The sequence below is a fragment of the Sinocyclocheilus grahami genome, unplaced genomic scaffold (assembly GCF_001515645.1).
Source record: "Sinocyclocheilus grahami isolate Dianchi unplaced genomic scaffold, SAMN03320097.WGS_v1.1 scaffold1098.1, whole genome shotgun sequence".
Lineage (NCBI taxonomy): Eukaryota > Metazoa > Chordata > Actinopteri > Cypriniformes > Cyprinidae > Sinocyclocheilus > Sinocyclocheilus grahami.
This window is the reverse complement of record NW_015506277.1, coordinates 341197-356856: the sequence shown is the minus strand read 5'-3', so window position 1 is coordinate 356856 and position 15660 is coordinate 341197. Positions and strand designations below refer to the sequence as shown.

The 15660-nt window shown below is 37.2% G+C and overlaps 1 pseudogene; it reads left to right on the top strand.

Moving 5' to 3' along the window:
• The first annotated feature begins 3239 nt into the window (after window positions 1-3239).
• Window positions 3240-15660, top strand: part of LOC107566744 (formin-like protein 2) — a 38708-nt pseudogene continuing 26287 nt past the window's right edge.

Genomic DNA, 15660 nt, shown 5'->3' with positions numbered 1-15660 from the left:
TAGATGTATAATTAAATACATCCAAAATGTATATTTTATATAAATATAATATATATTTATTTATTATTTTACCTTTTATTACCATTAACCCCCCCCCACCTGATTCCAAGCTAGGGTCCCCCAGTGAATTTGGTCCATTTTCACAACTGATTATAAATATATTTTGCAATATATTGCAAGACTTACCATAACATTTCTTATTTATTTAACTGTTGTATAAAATAATTTCCAAATTTGCACTCATTCATGACTCGTGTGATAACTTTATGAGACAAAAGCTCATTCAGGGGCATTTTTCCCCCTACATCTAGAATTGTAAGGGCTGTACTTGCCATCTTCGCGCTCTTGCAAACTGGATGCTCCGACTTGCCGTAGAGTCCTTGTAGCCATGAGAGGTGTGTCCATGTAGATGAGCAAATAAATCTGCATCTTAAGTGGCGTGTGGCGTTAACTTAACGTCGGTCGGCGTGTGGCGTTATTTTAACGCGTGGTGGCGTCTGCCGTTAACTTATCGCCTAACGGCGCTTATTTAACGCCTGGCGGCGTTATGAAAACGGCGTTTTAATATCGATACGGCGGTGGAAAGCGTGCGAATTATGACCCATATGGCTTTCCATACTCTGAAGGGTGGGGTACGGATGGGGCTCTGGTGACTGCAGTATTTTGGGGGAGTTCCATGCAGCAGATGTGTGAAAGTAGGGCAGACGTAGAGGACAGTGCTTGTGTAAGAGGTGGAGGCCTGATCTCAGCACATGTTTGGAGTTTGAGCGCACACATGTGCAGATGGTCTGTATGTTTGAGCATAAACATCTCCACAGGCCAGCACAAAGTCACTCCCTATTGAAAAAGACTAAGCTAACAGCGCATTAGTAAAACTGCTGTAGTGAAAACTGTCTTGGATTGATTAAGTTATGTATTTTATCTGATTGTAGAGCATCACCTACTGTACTTTTTAAAAAGGCCTTGGTTGTGGAATTAGCCTACATATCCCTTTCGTTTTCTTCATAGAGATTGTGAAAAAAAAGTGAAGAGTTCATGGACCAAATCTTGTATACTTTTTTTTCAAATACTAGATCCTAGTTCTAGCTTTTGACAATGAATAAATGAATAAATAAGTAAGTAAATAAATTAAACATGAAAAGAAAGAAGTACAAGACTTGATTAGTGTGTCGTGATTGCACAAAAGGAGCAACAGATCTTTTCTTACGTATTGTGTCTGTTATCTAAGTGTAACAGATTATTGAAAAGAAGAAGAAATGTAGAAATGTAGGACAGAGATTTCTATGCATTCAGGGTTGTACTTATATAATCCATTGTCATCGCTGAAACAGCCTCTGCCACTTGTTCCCATGTGTACACCTCCTACTTTCCATCCTGATATAATCAGCCTCCCAAGGAGAATTGTCTTCCCTGCAATAATAATTTCCTCAATGAGAACCTGCAGCTTTCGCCTATTGAAGTTTTTCTTTTCCTTCATGTCACATTAACCAAATGATTTCCAGTTTCCAATGTTGTTAAACGAACACATCTTGCAGCCTTTGCATTTGAATGATTGTGAAGCTTGATACTTAAATAAAGGTTTAAAAATGACTTGGATTTAGATTTCTCAGTATTGAGTTTGTATTACACCAGTGGTTCCCAACCCTGGTCCTTGAGGCACCCCAACATTGCACATTTTGCATGTCTCCTTTCTCTGCCGCACCAGTTTCAGGTCTTGGAGTCTCAGCTAATGAGCTGATGACCTGAATCAGGTGTGTTTGATTAAGGAGACATGCAAAACGTGCAGTGTTGGGGTGCCTCCAGGACCAGGGTTGGGAACCACTGTATTACACTACTGTCATTCAATTCGTTTTTTTTTTTAAATATGCTCCTAAGAATGTTTTTCAAGAATTGCACTGCTAATGAGCTGATGACCTGAATCAGGTGTGTTTGATTAAGGAGACATGCAAAACGTGCAGTGTTGGGGTGCCTCCAGGACCAGGGTTGGGAACCACTGTATTACACTACTGTCATTCAATTCGTTTTTTTTTTTAAATATGCTCCTAAGAATGTTTTTCAAGAATTGCACTTAAATTCTTTGGAGCTCCTAACAGTAAATTTTTGCTTTTACTTTCTTAACTTCTTTCTTAAGATTTTTTTCTGAATCTGCCCCCTGATGACTTTTTCTTTCCACACTGATGGGAGTGTTTTATAACAGTATTAATTCTTGAGTTGAGCAGCTCTCGCTGCTGTCTGTAGAGGAAAAAGATGCTGGCAAAGCAGACACACAGCCCCATGTGTCTCCTCTTCTTCTGCTGAACCTGCACATTTTACACACAGTCATTTTTTTCTAATACAGTGAGTTTGTTATAAATGGGGTGAATTTATTTTTAAGGGGTCAGACAAACACACATTCTTCAACTTCAGCTCATTTTTCACTGCACTGCATTTAAAGCACACTTTACTTCTTAAATGTTGAATCTGTGAGATGTGCATTGCTATAAGTCATTCCTTATTTTTTTGTCATTACTCCAGTAAACATGTAGAGACACTCTTGTCTGTCTGATAGCTGTGGAAGTTACAGGAGTTTAACCTAACTTCACTCTCTCTTTTTGCGAATTAGTATGTGTCATTGGGCCGCAAAGAAATATAGAGCTGAGTATCATGAGCATAGTGAAAGCTAACACCATGTTTCTTGATGATATCGCCCAAGGGTAACATGTAAAGTGTGAAAAGCGATGGTCCTAGTGCTGAGCCTTGTGGTACTCCATACTGTACTTCTGATCGATATGATATCTCGTCATTCACTGCTACAAATTGATGGCGGTCAGATAAGTAAGATTTGAACCATGACAATGCAAGTCCACTAATGCCCACCTAATTTTGTAGTCTACTCAAAAGAATGTTCTGGTCGATAGTGTCAAACGCAGTGCTAAGATCCAGTAGCACTAATAGAGAAATACAACCACGATCGGATGATAAGAGCAGGTCATTTGTAACTCTGATGAGAGCAGTCTCAGTACTATGATACAGTCTAAATCCTGACTGGAAATCCTCAGAAATATTATTTCTCTCTAAGAAGGAACATAGCTGAGAGGATACTGCCATATTATTATTATTATTATTTTCTTTTTTTCTTTTTTTTGCAGCCATGCATTGAGTTGTGATAATAGGTCCCCTGAATTAATTTCTGTTATATGGTGAAGAGACGTATGATCACACAGAGACTGATATTATTATTTCTACTCTAAAGTCAGTAAAATGATGAACACATCTCTCTTTTCCAGGAACGATTCCAGGTGAAGAATCCTCCTCACACATACATCCACAAGTTGCAGAGTTATCTCGACCCGGCCGTGACCAGGAAGGTGAGTTCAGGTCTCATTCCCTCAAATTCAGTGTGGAGTGGCGTGTGCGTGTGTGTTAATGCTGGGATGGGTGACCTCACATGAAAAATACCTCCTGATTACTCAGTTATCTTGGCTAGAGTGCTGTCCTTTTAGATGTACTACAACTGCTGAGTATGGAGAGGAACAGCAGGCATTCTACTTCCTGCTGGGATAAACCTTACATCCTGCTAGGTCAAACTTGATTCCAGTGATTGAGATCAAATGTTACACCCTGCTTCACAGCTGATTTCTGATGTAGGGAAAGTGTCTAACCTTAAAGGTGTCACACAGTATCGTGGAGGAATCAAGTTTTCCAGAACTCAAAACTTAATACTTCCTTCAAAACATCTGTTTATTGAAACTGAGCCATTCTGAACTTTTACAACGTTGTAATGTCAACAATGTCAAACAGGTGGATAAAAGAACACATGATGGATTCAGTATATATAAAACATACTATGCAGATAAATCCAAAATATGAACGCCAGTTCACTTTAAGCATTTTCCCGTAGAAATCCCATGCAATTTAGTATCTTGTGTTTATATTCTAGGTTCATCTGCATGCCTGTATATAGTATGCATCATCAGTAAGGTTGATTTTGATTTTTAATACCACTGTCTTAAAGCATTTTGGGCACATGACGCGTTTTTAACATTTTAGAATGTCCCACTGTTTTTAGTGATTAAATATTACATTAAAATACTGTGGTGGATGCTGTATATGGATCACAAGTACCTAAAACTGGCAGTTTATTTACTTTTTAAAAATCTAAATATTCATGGCTTGAACAGATGGAAAATTGACAGGTTTGTTCTGCAGTTCTGTAGATATTTTGCCCTCTTGGTCTGTGCACAAATCACTTGACTGAAAACTATGAATTACCCCAAAACATCAGACCAACTAAAGATTAGAGTAAATTGTGGTAGAGTCCACTAAACCTAGACTCACGTAGCCAGACTTCTAACTAGCGCCATAAAGATTGCAGTTTATTCAGGCCAAGAACTGCCCACTTGGTCAAGAAGAGACTGTCTGATTAACATGTAAAGTGACCAACCGTTTGTTTGCTTGTTTGTAGACGAACATGGAACATTTTAATTTATGCAAATAATGGTACAAAGTGACTCAAATAAAGATTTGACCTTGAATCCCAAATTTTGGCAAATCCAGTAATTACTTCTTTTCCAGAAGTGCTTTTTTAGGACATTTTAGTTTTCTTGTATACAATTTACATGCAATATATGCAATATTCTAGACAGTCAGTGAACAGACTAAGGCAGTCTGTGGCCTTGCGGTCAGAGGTTGAGACCAGCCGTATCTTGTGCTTTGCTTGGCAGTGTGTAGCACCTTCAACTCTGCATATCCTTCTGAAGACTCCTAACATAAAAAATTAGTGGATATTCATTTGTAACCAGATTTTTCTGATCTTAACAGTTTGAGCAGCACATTTCAGCAATACTTTTTTTGTGATTCTTTGCAAAGATGTTATTATTGTTTGAGGGCAGTTGGAAATACATGCCTCTACCTACATTTTTGCAAAACTCAAAAAATGATACCTATGCAGACAAAATTACTGCAGTTTTCAGTTTAAATGAACACTAGAGGCCGTAAATTTCCATCAGCTTTTATTCCTTTTCACATAAAATATGATTTACAGGGCCAGGGTTTTGATTAAGAAAGCCTAATTTTCGCACAATTAATTGCACAATATTATGTTATGACCTCAAAACTATTTTAACATGCTGCGAGATTTGAAAACTGATACTTTTAAATGTTAGTGTCACATCTATCGGGTAGGTTTAGGGTTGGATTTATTTTGTTTCCAACAAGATAAAGGTAGATAAGATAAAACAAGGTAGTTCTGTTTCCAACAAGATAAAGCATGAACCTTTTAATTCTGAACCACCACAATATGTACCTGAAGAAATGTAATAAAAACTACCTGGTCTCATGGCAAAAACGTACCTGGGGGCACTTTTTCGCGAGACGCGAAATACGTACCAATAAGTACATATCACTGCAGTTTCCAAAATAAATGAACACTAGAGGCAATAAAACTCCAATACCTTTTATTCCTTTTCACACAAATTTACAGAGTTTCGATTAATAAAGCGTAATTTTTGCACAATTACATGAAGAATATTATGTTATGACTTCAAAACAATTTTAATATGCTGGGAGATTTGAAAACTGATGCTTTTGAACGTTAGCATCGCACATATCCAGCTTCATATCAATGGGTTTTCATCAACACTAGGATTGTTCGGTATAGCTCACGGAGTACGGAGACGTACTTTAGAGGTGAGGAGCTCCGTTTTGAATCCCGTGGAACTACGGTTCGACAAAACAGTTTATATCAGTTTTGCATTTGTTAACACTATCAGGTAGGTTTAGGGTTGGGTTTGGTGTAGGGCATATTTTCAACATGATAGAGCAACTTTTAGCGACAGTCCGCGGATATTTGAATTCTGAACTGCCGCAATACGTACCTGAAGCAACGTAATAAAAACACAGCAATACGTACCTATATCAACGTGCCAGGGTTCACGTATTGAACCCGTGATTTAGCGCCACTCAGTGGACATTTCTCTTTGAAACTGGCGAAAAGTGCAGGAAGGTACGTAAAAACGGTTTATAGTTGAATAAAAACATGGCCATCAACATGTATAGAACGCGGATTTCGGTGTTGCAGGAACGTCACCACAAACAAGTATTTCCAATGACCCTGGGATGTTAAATCTACATTGGACTCAAGCAAAATGGTGTTTACATTTAATTCAATGAAAGTTTATATGTATAGAGCTTTTCATGATACAAATCATTGCAAAGCAACTTTACAGCAAATTAGGTTTCTACAATATTTAGTAGTAGCTTATCAGTGGTGACTGTCAGTTAATGTACATATGGCAGAAATGTCATAGATCAGGCAGGTTATTTGTGAATCTGTCTTTGGTGGCTGGAACAATAGTTCTGCCCGGACGATAACGCGGAGACATATAGTTAATATTAGTAATATGCAGCATGCACGGTACAAGGAAATGGTCAGTAACATCATCACTTTGAGTTACGATATCTATATCAGTAAGATCAATTCCATGCAATATAATTAAATCTAGCGTATGATTAAAACATGAGTGGGCCTGGTGACGTTTTGCTTGACTCCAAAAGAGTTTATTAGGTCAGTAAAGGCAAGTCCTAATGCATCATTTGTATTATCAACGTGAATGTTAAAATTTTCAACAAATAGCGCGTTTACATGTAAAAAAAAAACAAAAAAAAGAAAAGAGAAAAAAAACCTTAAAGAATAAGATAATTTGGCTCAAAACCTTAAGTGGGACCTTGGTGACATTATGATCAAATATTATGATTTCACCCCTGATGATAAGTCATAAAACTTTGACCTAAAAAAGAAAAAAGAAAAGAAAAGGCAATGAGATGAGATGAGAGGGAAAAGTAAGGAGAGGAGTTGGAAGAAGGGATAAGGGACCGGAAATGAATTGAACACAGATGTGAGTAAATATTAAAGGTCAGATATTGTTGTGTTTATGTGATGTGAAATCTGAAGGTGTTCTTGATCTGATCTCATGGGCGTAACACGCCAGTGGCTGACATGATGTCCCTAAGCTCTCAGAAAGACAGAACAAGAAAGAAATAAAACAGAGACCATGGGATGAGGGATTATTAGGGGATGTGGTGAAAGAGAAAAGGAGGACGAAAGACTTGAGACACATAACAAAAACAGAGGGAAACGGAAAGATCCAGGGAAAGTAGAGGATTAATATAATGGAAGTGAGAAACAGACAGAGAGGGAGGGAGAGAGTTACGACTGTACTTTCTGGCAACGGCTCTTTTCTGCAGACGTGAACAATTGTTACTTTGTGTGTGCTGAGAGCTTTGCATACGGTGCATTCCACACGCGGCTCTCGGCCAATGGGATCGCAGCAGGAAGAGGGTCATTCCAGAGGGTCCTGAAGAATGTCTGTACCATCGATTCCATTCCAGGATGACCTCTCTGGAGAACTGCTTTCTTTTTCCCATTCTCTTTCCCTCTCTCACTCTCTGCAGCTGGGAATGCTTAAAGTCGATGTGGGAGCGTGAGCTCTGCGCACACACTGAAAACACACACTGCACTCCACATGTGCCAAACACACCCACGCTGGGAACAACAGAGCACACACCCCCCTCTTTTTCTCCATACTCACCATTTCAGTTGGTTTTATGCATCTGTCTCATTCACTTTGTCCCGCACTGTCTCAATTTCCATAATATCCATCCGAAATGTGAGTTTGAATTAGAATAAGTGTGTAACATATTATACTGTAGTAGAACAGTAGGCCAAAAGTGCTCAGGCTGTACAATTTTTCAAGTGGATTTTTGAGTTGTGATGGTTTGTGATGTATGCTTTTAATTGAAAATATAATGAACTTTAAAAGTCAGTTTGAACTGGCATTTACTACACGTTTTACTTCTGTAATTTGACAAATGAAACTGGATATTCAATTCAGGATTTTATTTTATCCAGGCATTGATTGGATGGTGAATATGTGTCTCTTGGTGAGGAGAGGTTAAAATATGGTGACCATACGTCCTCTTTTGCCGGCCAGGATTTCTAAATTGTCTGGGTTTTAGCTTTGTTTTCCATACAGATGTGCTCTCTACAGTCCTCATTTTGCTTTGATCATTCTTTGTAGATCCCACCTTCTCACACGCCGCGATTGGTTGATTATGTGCAATGCCTGCACACTTTTGGTCAAACTACTTCTTAGTCATTACCTTAAGCAAGTATGAAACAATAGTAAAACAAAGCCAAAACCCCAACACACTTAGAAATCCTGGCCTAGACTTGTCTAGGGAAAAGAGACATACGAGGATGTCAGTGACAACATGTCATTTCAGAGGCAATGCAAGTTACATTGTTTTCCTTTTAAATTGAATAAAACCAGGAACATGCATTAAGAAAGTAAATATAATATTTGTTTTTCATCTTGACTTTTAATTGATGGAATTAGCTAGATGCAAAACTACTTCTTAGTCATTACCTTAAGCAAGTATGAAACAATAGTAAAACAAAGCCAAAACCCCAACACACTTAGAAATCCTGGCCTAGACTTGTCTAGGGAAAAGAGACATACGAGGATGTCAGTGACAACATGTCATTTCAGAGGCAATGCAAGTTACATTGTTTTCCTTTTAATTGAATAAAACCAGGAACATGCATTAAGAAAGTAAATATAATATTTGTTTTTCATCTTGACTTTTAATTGATGGAATTAGCTAGATGCTAATTTGTAAACAAATGGGTGTGTGTTATCAAGGCATAATTTTATAGCATGGTTACATGTCCCCAATATTGGTGTAGACCAGTGGTTCCCAACCCTGGTCCTGGAGGCACCCCAACACTGCACGTTTTGCATGTCTCCTTAATCAAACACACCTGATTCAGGTCATCATCTCATTAGTAGAGACTCCAAGACCTGAAAATGGAGTGTCAGAGAAAGGAGACATGCAAAATATGCAGTGTGGGGGTGCCTCAAGGACCAGGGTTGGGAACCACTGGTGTAGACTATTATTTTGTACTTAAAAGTATATACATTCCTATCACCAGCTAAATGCATACTTGAAGTATATAGTATAAGAATGTGAATTAAGTGTGTTAATACATGTCTCCGTCTTTCTGTCTGTTGCTGTCTCCATCCCTCTCTCTTTTTCACTGTCATTCCCTCTCTAACACCCTTCGATGCAATCATTTCAGTGTCTGACATCAGTGAATCAGACTGCATATTAATGCCTGGCCTGCCACTCATTGTCATGGCTGCCGTCTAATTAGTGTTGCAGAACTGCAGCAGCAGTTTCCAGTTAAGATTTGGCAGCATATCTCGTTCAGCTGATGAAAGCCCTCTCATTGGACGGCGGTTTCACATGCATTTCACCTGACACGTGATTGGGTCGGCCACAAAGCCACTGTAACCATGGCTACAGAGAACAAAACTGGGCCCACAGTTTGGACTCAACGCTATTATGAGACTAACTGGAGAAAACAACCAAATACAAACCATTACTTTGAACATTTTATTCAGCCCTTTAATTTTAGATGATGCCAGAGTTTTTAGTTGAGTGAATGTGACCAAGTCTGGATCATTGTTGAATTCACCCAATTATGTTTTATTTAAGAATCACTTTGTCTCAGATTTTCAAGTAATAGGTCAAAACGAATGAGTCAAATGTATATAATTTAAAAGAAGTAAAAATAGAGGTAAATTAAGCAATTGTTAACAAACATAAAGAGTATGTTTGAGTTCATACTGAGCTCTTTTGATAGCATAATTTGGCATCTTGGAAAATCTGAGCACAGTTTGAGACATTGTTGAGATCTCTCCATAAAACTCTACATATTTGTCTGGCTTAAAACCGTTTCAGTTTGTCTAAAAATATATATATATAGTTTAAATTATATTTTTCAATTGATGTGCAAAACACATACAAGATAGCTTTACAGACTATTTCCATATTATAGATAATTTAGCATTTATAGTGATTTATATTTAGTATTTATAGTAAAAAAAAAAATTGTAAAAAATAAAATAAAGTAATAATAGTAATAATAATAAAATATAGATTAGGAATGTAGTATTTATAATAAATAATCTTTTTTTACGTGAGATAGTGAATTGGTGGGTTTTTGTTAAATGTGAGCCAAAATCATCACAATTAAAAGAACCAAAGACTTAAACTACTTCAGTCTGTGTGCATTGAATTTATTTAATACACGAGTTTCACAATTTGAGTTGAAATGAATTAACTTTTCCACGACATTCTAATTTATTGAGATGCACCTGTATATGGTTTGTTAGAATGGTAGGAGTGGGGTAATTTGAGCCAAAAGTCCTGGGGTAAGTTGAGTCAGTGGCTCACCCCTTCTTATGATTATAAAGTATTATTTTACTGTAATTCTACATTGTATTTCATTCATTTCAGACCAAACATTTTTTTATTTTTTTATTTGTTTTGAACTTGCTTTTGTTCTGAACATTTTAAATAGGCCTTGTTTATAAAAATTGACCATTGAAGTTTATGAAATTGTATTTGCCTGCAACATTTAGAAGTGGGATGTTGAGTACTATTAGCCCAGTTCTGTAAGGTCAATTACATACATCCATTCTACTATCCAGACCTTTTTGTCCTTATTAGGGTAGCAGGGAGCTGGATCCTAACCCAGCGTCTTGAGCCACAAGTGGGGAAACTCCCTGGATGAATGCCCTTCCATCACAAGGCTCACACATAGATTTTAAGAAGTCATTTTTATTGAATTTCTCTTCCTTTGATATAGCACGAGGTGAAAATGTTCAAGTGTTCAAATGTTCAAGTTGGACCCATTACTGTCATGTGCTTGCTTTAAACACGCCATAAATAAAACTGGCTCAACTCACGCCGCTCTCCCCGCTATATATATATATATATTTTTTTTTTTTTTTTTTCAGTGTAGAGGAGACATGTATGACAATACTTGTCTTTTTCTCCATTTGCTATTTGTTTAATCTCGTTGTTATCTATGAGAAACAATTGCGATATTATAAGAGATTTCTTTCTCATTGTTATTAAGCCTATTAGATGAAGGCTGCAGTAAAGGATGTTTCTTATTTCTTTCCTCTGCAGAAGTTCAGGAGGAGAGTGCAGGAGTCGACGCAGGTCCTGCGGGAGCTGGAAATCTCATTACGGACCAATCATATTGGGTGAGTTCATCTGTATGTGTGCATGTTCATTAAATACTGCTCACACCGACACACTCCAATAGCCCTCATTGCAAGATGAATTGAAGCTGAAATAATGCTCTTTTGTGTGAACCAGCACAAGTAGCAGCCAAATGCTCCTGACTGGACTTGTCATATTTCTGCACAGTGGAATTTTGCTAGAATGCCAGCCGAACAGGTTTTCGTTTTGGGAATCCCTACACAACCTAATCAGATCAGAGAAATGCTGGGGGGGTTCTGAGATTTCGTGAGAGCTGAAAATCACACACCCGGTTGCATGCTGAGAGCTAGGATTGATCGGATGTGGAAAGGCTGACGGAACTCGGCGAGGTCAGGAAAATGTCACAACAGGAAAACAGGAAGATGTGATATTCCAGGGCCAGCCAGCACACACTCTTTCCTTGTCATCTCATAAATGAGTGTTATTATTCATTATTTCAAAGACAGACAAACATACTCCCAGAAACCCCCGAGCTGCCAGACAACCTGTTTAGAGATTTAGCTGCCGTACATTACTAAACTAGATCACATAAATGTTCTAGCTAATCTAGATGAGTTAAGGCAGTATTATCTGCTCACAGAGGGTTCGACGAACACAAAACAACAGAATGGTACCTCAAATTCTGTCCCTAGAGTCTCAGATGTGCTCCTCATTTACCCAAACAATGCTTCCCCTCATTTGTACATTGTTAAAGTTATATTTTAAGGGATAATGTACAGTCATCTGGTCATTAATGCAAAATAAACCCATTCAAAACAATACAGAGTGCAATATTTGACTTTAGAATGCCACTGAATTAAGTTTTCCAAGAACCATGTGATACAAACAAACCTTCATATTTGCTCATATGAGTTCCATATTCCATAGTTCCATCATAGTGCTCCTGTAACATTCAGATAAATACACTTTTCACATAGAAGTTAAACTGCTCATTAGAAAATCAAAAGGAATAGAAACTCATTTTTCTTTCAGAATTCTAATCACAACTGTGTGGTTTTCATGTGTTGGTCTACTTTTCACTGGTGCAAAGTAAAAAGGTGAAAACCAGCTTTTGATCATTCCTGGGATCCTTGCGGTCTTTGTCAATGGGAACGTGTGTGAGTGCGGTATTCTGGGATGTCTCTGCCGTGTCTTTGAAGTATCTCTCATTGCTGTTGCTCTGAGGGAGAAATCCAGCTACATGAACCCTTTGCTTTCAATCTCCGAACTGCGTTGAAGCTGTTTTTTAAGCTACTGAGACGCCGTTCCATGATACATATTTCATGATGTCTGTCTCCGTATGGAAGTGCAGTTTGAGAATGCTGGGATTTTCTGTGTGCTCTATGGAGTCTCTTGGATTATCTAGTTTATCTACTGCATGTTTACTTGTATAATTAGTGATATAACATTATAATGTAGTAATGATAAATCATAACCAAGTAATACAGTAGAGCGTACAAACTTTTGATGGACAGGTTTTTTTTGTAATGGTCTTTTTTTTCTCTCTGTCTCTCTCTCTCTGTTTAGGTGGGTGCGGGAGTTTCTGAATGAGGAGAATAAGGGTTTGGATGTGTTGGTGGAGTATCTTTCATTTGCACAGTATGCTGTCACGTAAGTCACCCGTGATTGTACCGAACATGAACACAATGAACACAATGGCTTCTTTCACCCAGGCCACTGCTGGATCTCTGTGCCGCTCTGACTACATGCCTTACTGCTACTCGGAGAGGACCCCAGTGTGTGTGTGTGTGTGTGTGTGTGTGTGATTTAGAGAATGTGTGCAGCCTGTTCACTGAGATCAGATGAAGTCACAAGATCTCATTTACAACCAATAGCACTTTAATCCTGATAAGAAATGAACATGTTTTAGTGTGTTTTGAGGTAACGACTGTTATCACACACTTGATGACTCAATACAACACACTATACACTAGTGTTCAAAAGATTTTTTTTTGTGTTTTTGAAAAAAAAAAAAAGTCTCATACACTCATTATTTTATTAATACTTGTATAATTAGTGATATAACATTATAATGTAGTAATGATAAATCATAACCAAGTAATACAGTAGAGCGTACAAACTTTTGATGGACAGGTTTTTTTTGTAATGGTCTTTTTTTTCTCTCTGTCTCTCTCTCTCTGTTTAGGTGGGTGCGGGAGTTTCTGAATGAGGAGAATAAGGGTTTGGATGTGTTGGTGGAGTATCTTTCATTTGCACAGTATGCTGTCACGTAAGTCACCCGTGATTGTACCGAACATGAACACAATGAACACAATGGCTTCAGGCCACTAGGCCACTGCTGGATCTCTGTGCCGCTCTGACTACATGCCTTACTGCTACTCGGAGAGGACCCCAGTGTGTGTGTGTGTGTGTGTGTGTGTGATTTAGAGAATGTGTGCAGCCTGTTCACTGAGATCAGATGAAGTCACAAGATCTCATTTACAACCAACAGCACTTTAATCCTGATAAGAAATTAACATGTTTTAGTGTGTTTTGAGGTAACGACTGTTATCACACACTTGATGACTCAATACAACACACTATACACTAGTGTTCAAAAGATTTTTTTTTGTGTTTTTGAAAAAAAAAAAAAGTCTCATACACTCATTATTTTATTAAATATACAGGAAAAAAATGTAATATTATGAAATGTTATTCCAATTTTAATGTTTTAAAGCTGAATTTTCAGCATCATTACTTGATCCTTCAGAAATAATTGTATGTTGATTTGTTGCTCAAGAAACATTCATTATTATTATTATTATTATTGTTGTTGTTGTTATTATTATTATGAATGCTGAAAATAGCTGTGTTACTTAATATTTTTGTGGAAACCATGATGCATTTTTTCAAGATTATTTGAAGAATAGAAAGTCAAAAATAACAGCATTTATAGTATTTACTTTTGCTTTTGATCAATTTATTGATTTTAACACTTTTGAACAGTAGTGTAACTAGCTAATTAATAGACATGATCTATGATTAAAAAATCATATATATATACAGTATATATATATATATATATATATATATATATATATATATAATTATTATTAGTAGTAGTAGTAGTAGTATTTTATAAAATTAAAAAAATCAGCTGCACACATTTAAAAAAAAACTTAATAATGCTAAAATATGTAAACAAAACATATAAATGTGAAAATCTGAATATTTGTCAAATGTAGTTTTTAAAAATCTGTCATTACATTCACAACACAAAATAAGATTGTGTTACCATGATTTTTAAATTATTATTTTATTTTATGAAAGTTTTAATATAGCATGTTTCTTAAGTGAATTAGGGTTAGGATTATCATTTTTGCACTGCATATAAGCAACTGTCCCATGACCACAGATAAATAAAGTATGTTTTTGGTGGTTGTACAATAATAATAATAATAAAAGACTATATAATATTCTCTTTGTGGTACGTTTGCCCCTATCCTGAGCTCCTGCTGTTCTGTGCTTGACAGGTTTGACGGTGACAGTTCTGAGAACAGCACAGAAAACTCTGTGGATAAATCTAAACCCTGGAATCGATCAATTGAAGATCTCCGTGGTGGAAACAACCTCTCATCAGCTGTCACAGGCAACAGCATCTCCAGAGCCAGCAGACATTCGAGTCTACTCTCCCAGGATCAGGAAACGGTCCTCCATCAAATGCACTGCACACATTTGAATATTTGGGTTGAACTGTTCTGGAACAGTGTTGTAAATATAACTTAACCACTGATTTGTAGTCGTGTCCTCTTTAGGAAGACCAAACAAAGTAGTTTCGCTTTCACAATGAAACACAGCGTCTTCACGACATGGCGGCGGCGGCAACAATACTACAGCGAGAATAAAAGTTACGCCTTCTTTCTTTGCGTGAACATTTGGGCAGCATTATGCAAATCTTCCCACACAGTGATGTAGACATGTGGGGGCGTGTTAGAACGAGCCATTTTAGGAACGCATGGACGAGTTTATAAAGAATATCTCTTTGGATTTGAGACTTTAGTCTTTGCAACTTTAGGGATCTTATCTATTCACGAACAGCTTGTAACACTCCAAAGAGAAAGGAAAACTTGAAATCGCATCATATGACCCCTTTAACATCATGTCGAGAAGACGCTGTGAAAGTAAAATTGTTTTATTTTCACTTCGGAATGAAGAGGCTGCAAAGAATCAGTGGTTATTTAAAAAAAAAATTCTACTGTAACTCAGCAGTACAACCTCAGACTTCTTTGTGTTCCTTTGTGTTCCTGATGACTGCTTCTCTAATCTCGGGGAGTTTAGACCAATCACAACAGACTGGGCCATCTGACCAATCAGAGCAGAGTAGGCTCACGGAAAGGATGGGTTTAAAGTGACTTAATCTTAGAACTGCTTTGAATGAATAGTTTGAGAATCGCTGGAAAATGAGGTGATATTAAATGCATTATTTGAGAAAGCGAAAGCGTTTTTTTGTTGTTTTTTTACTTTGCATGCATGTAAACTTATTGCAGGAGGCTCCCAAAACAATATTAGGAACCTTTCAAATGCCATAATAGTGGCACTTTAGAAAGTCTATATAGTTTTTATAAT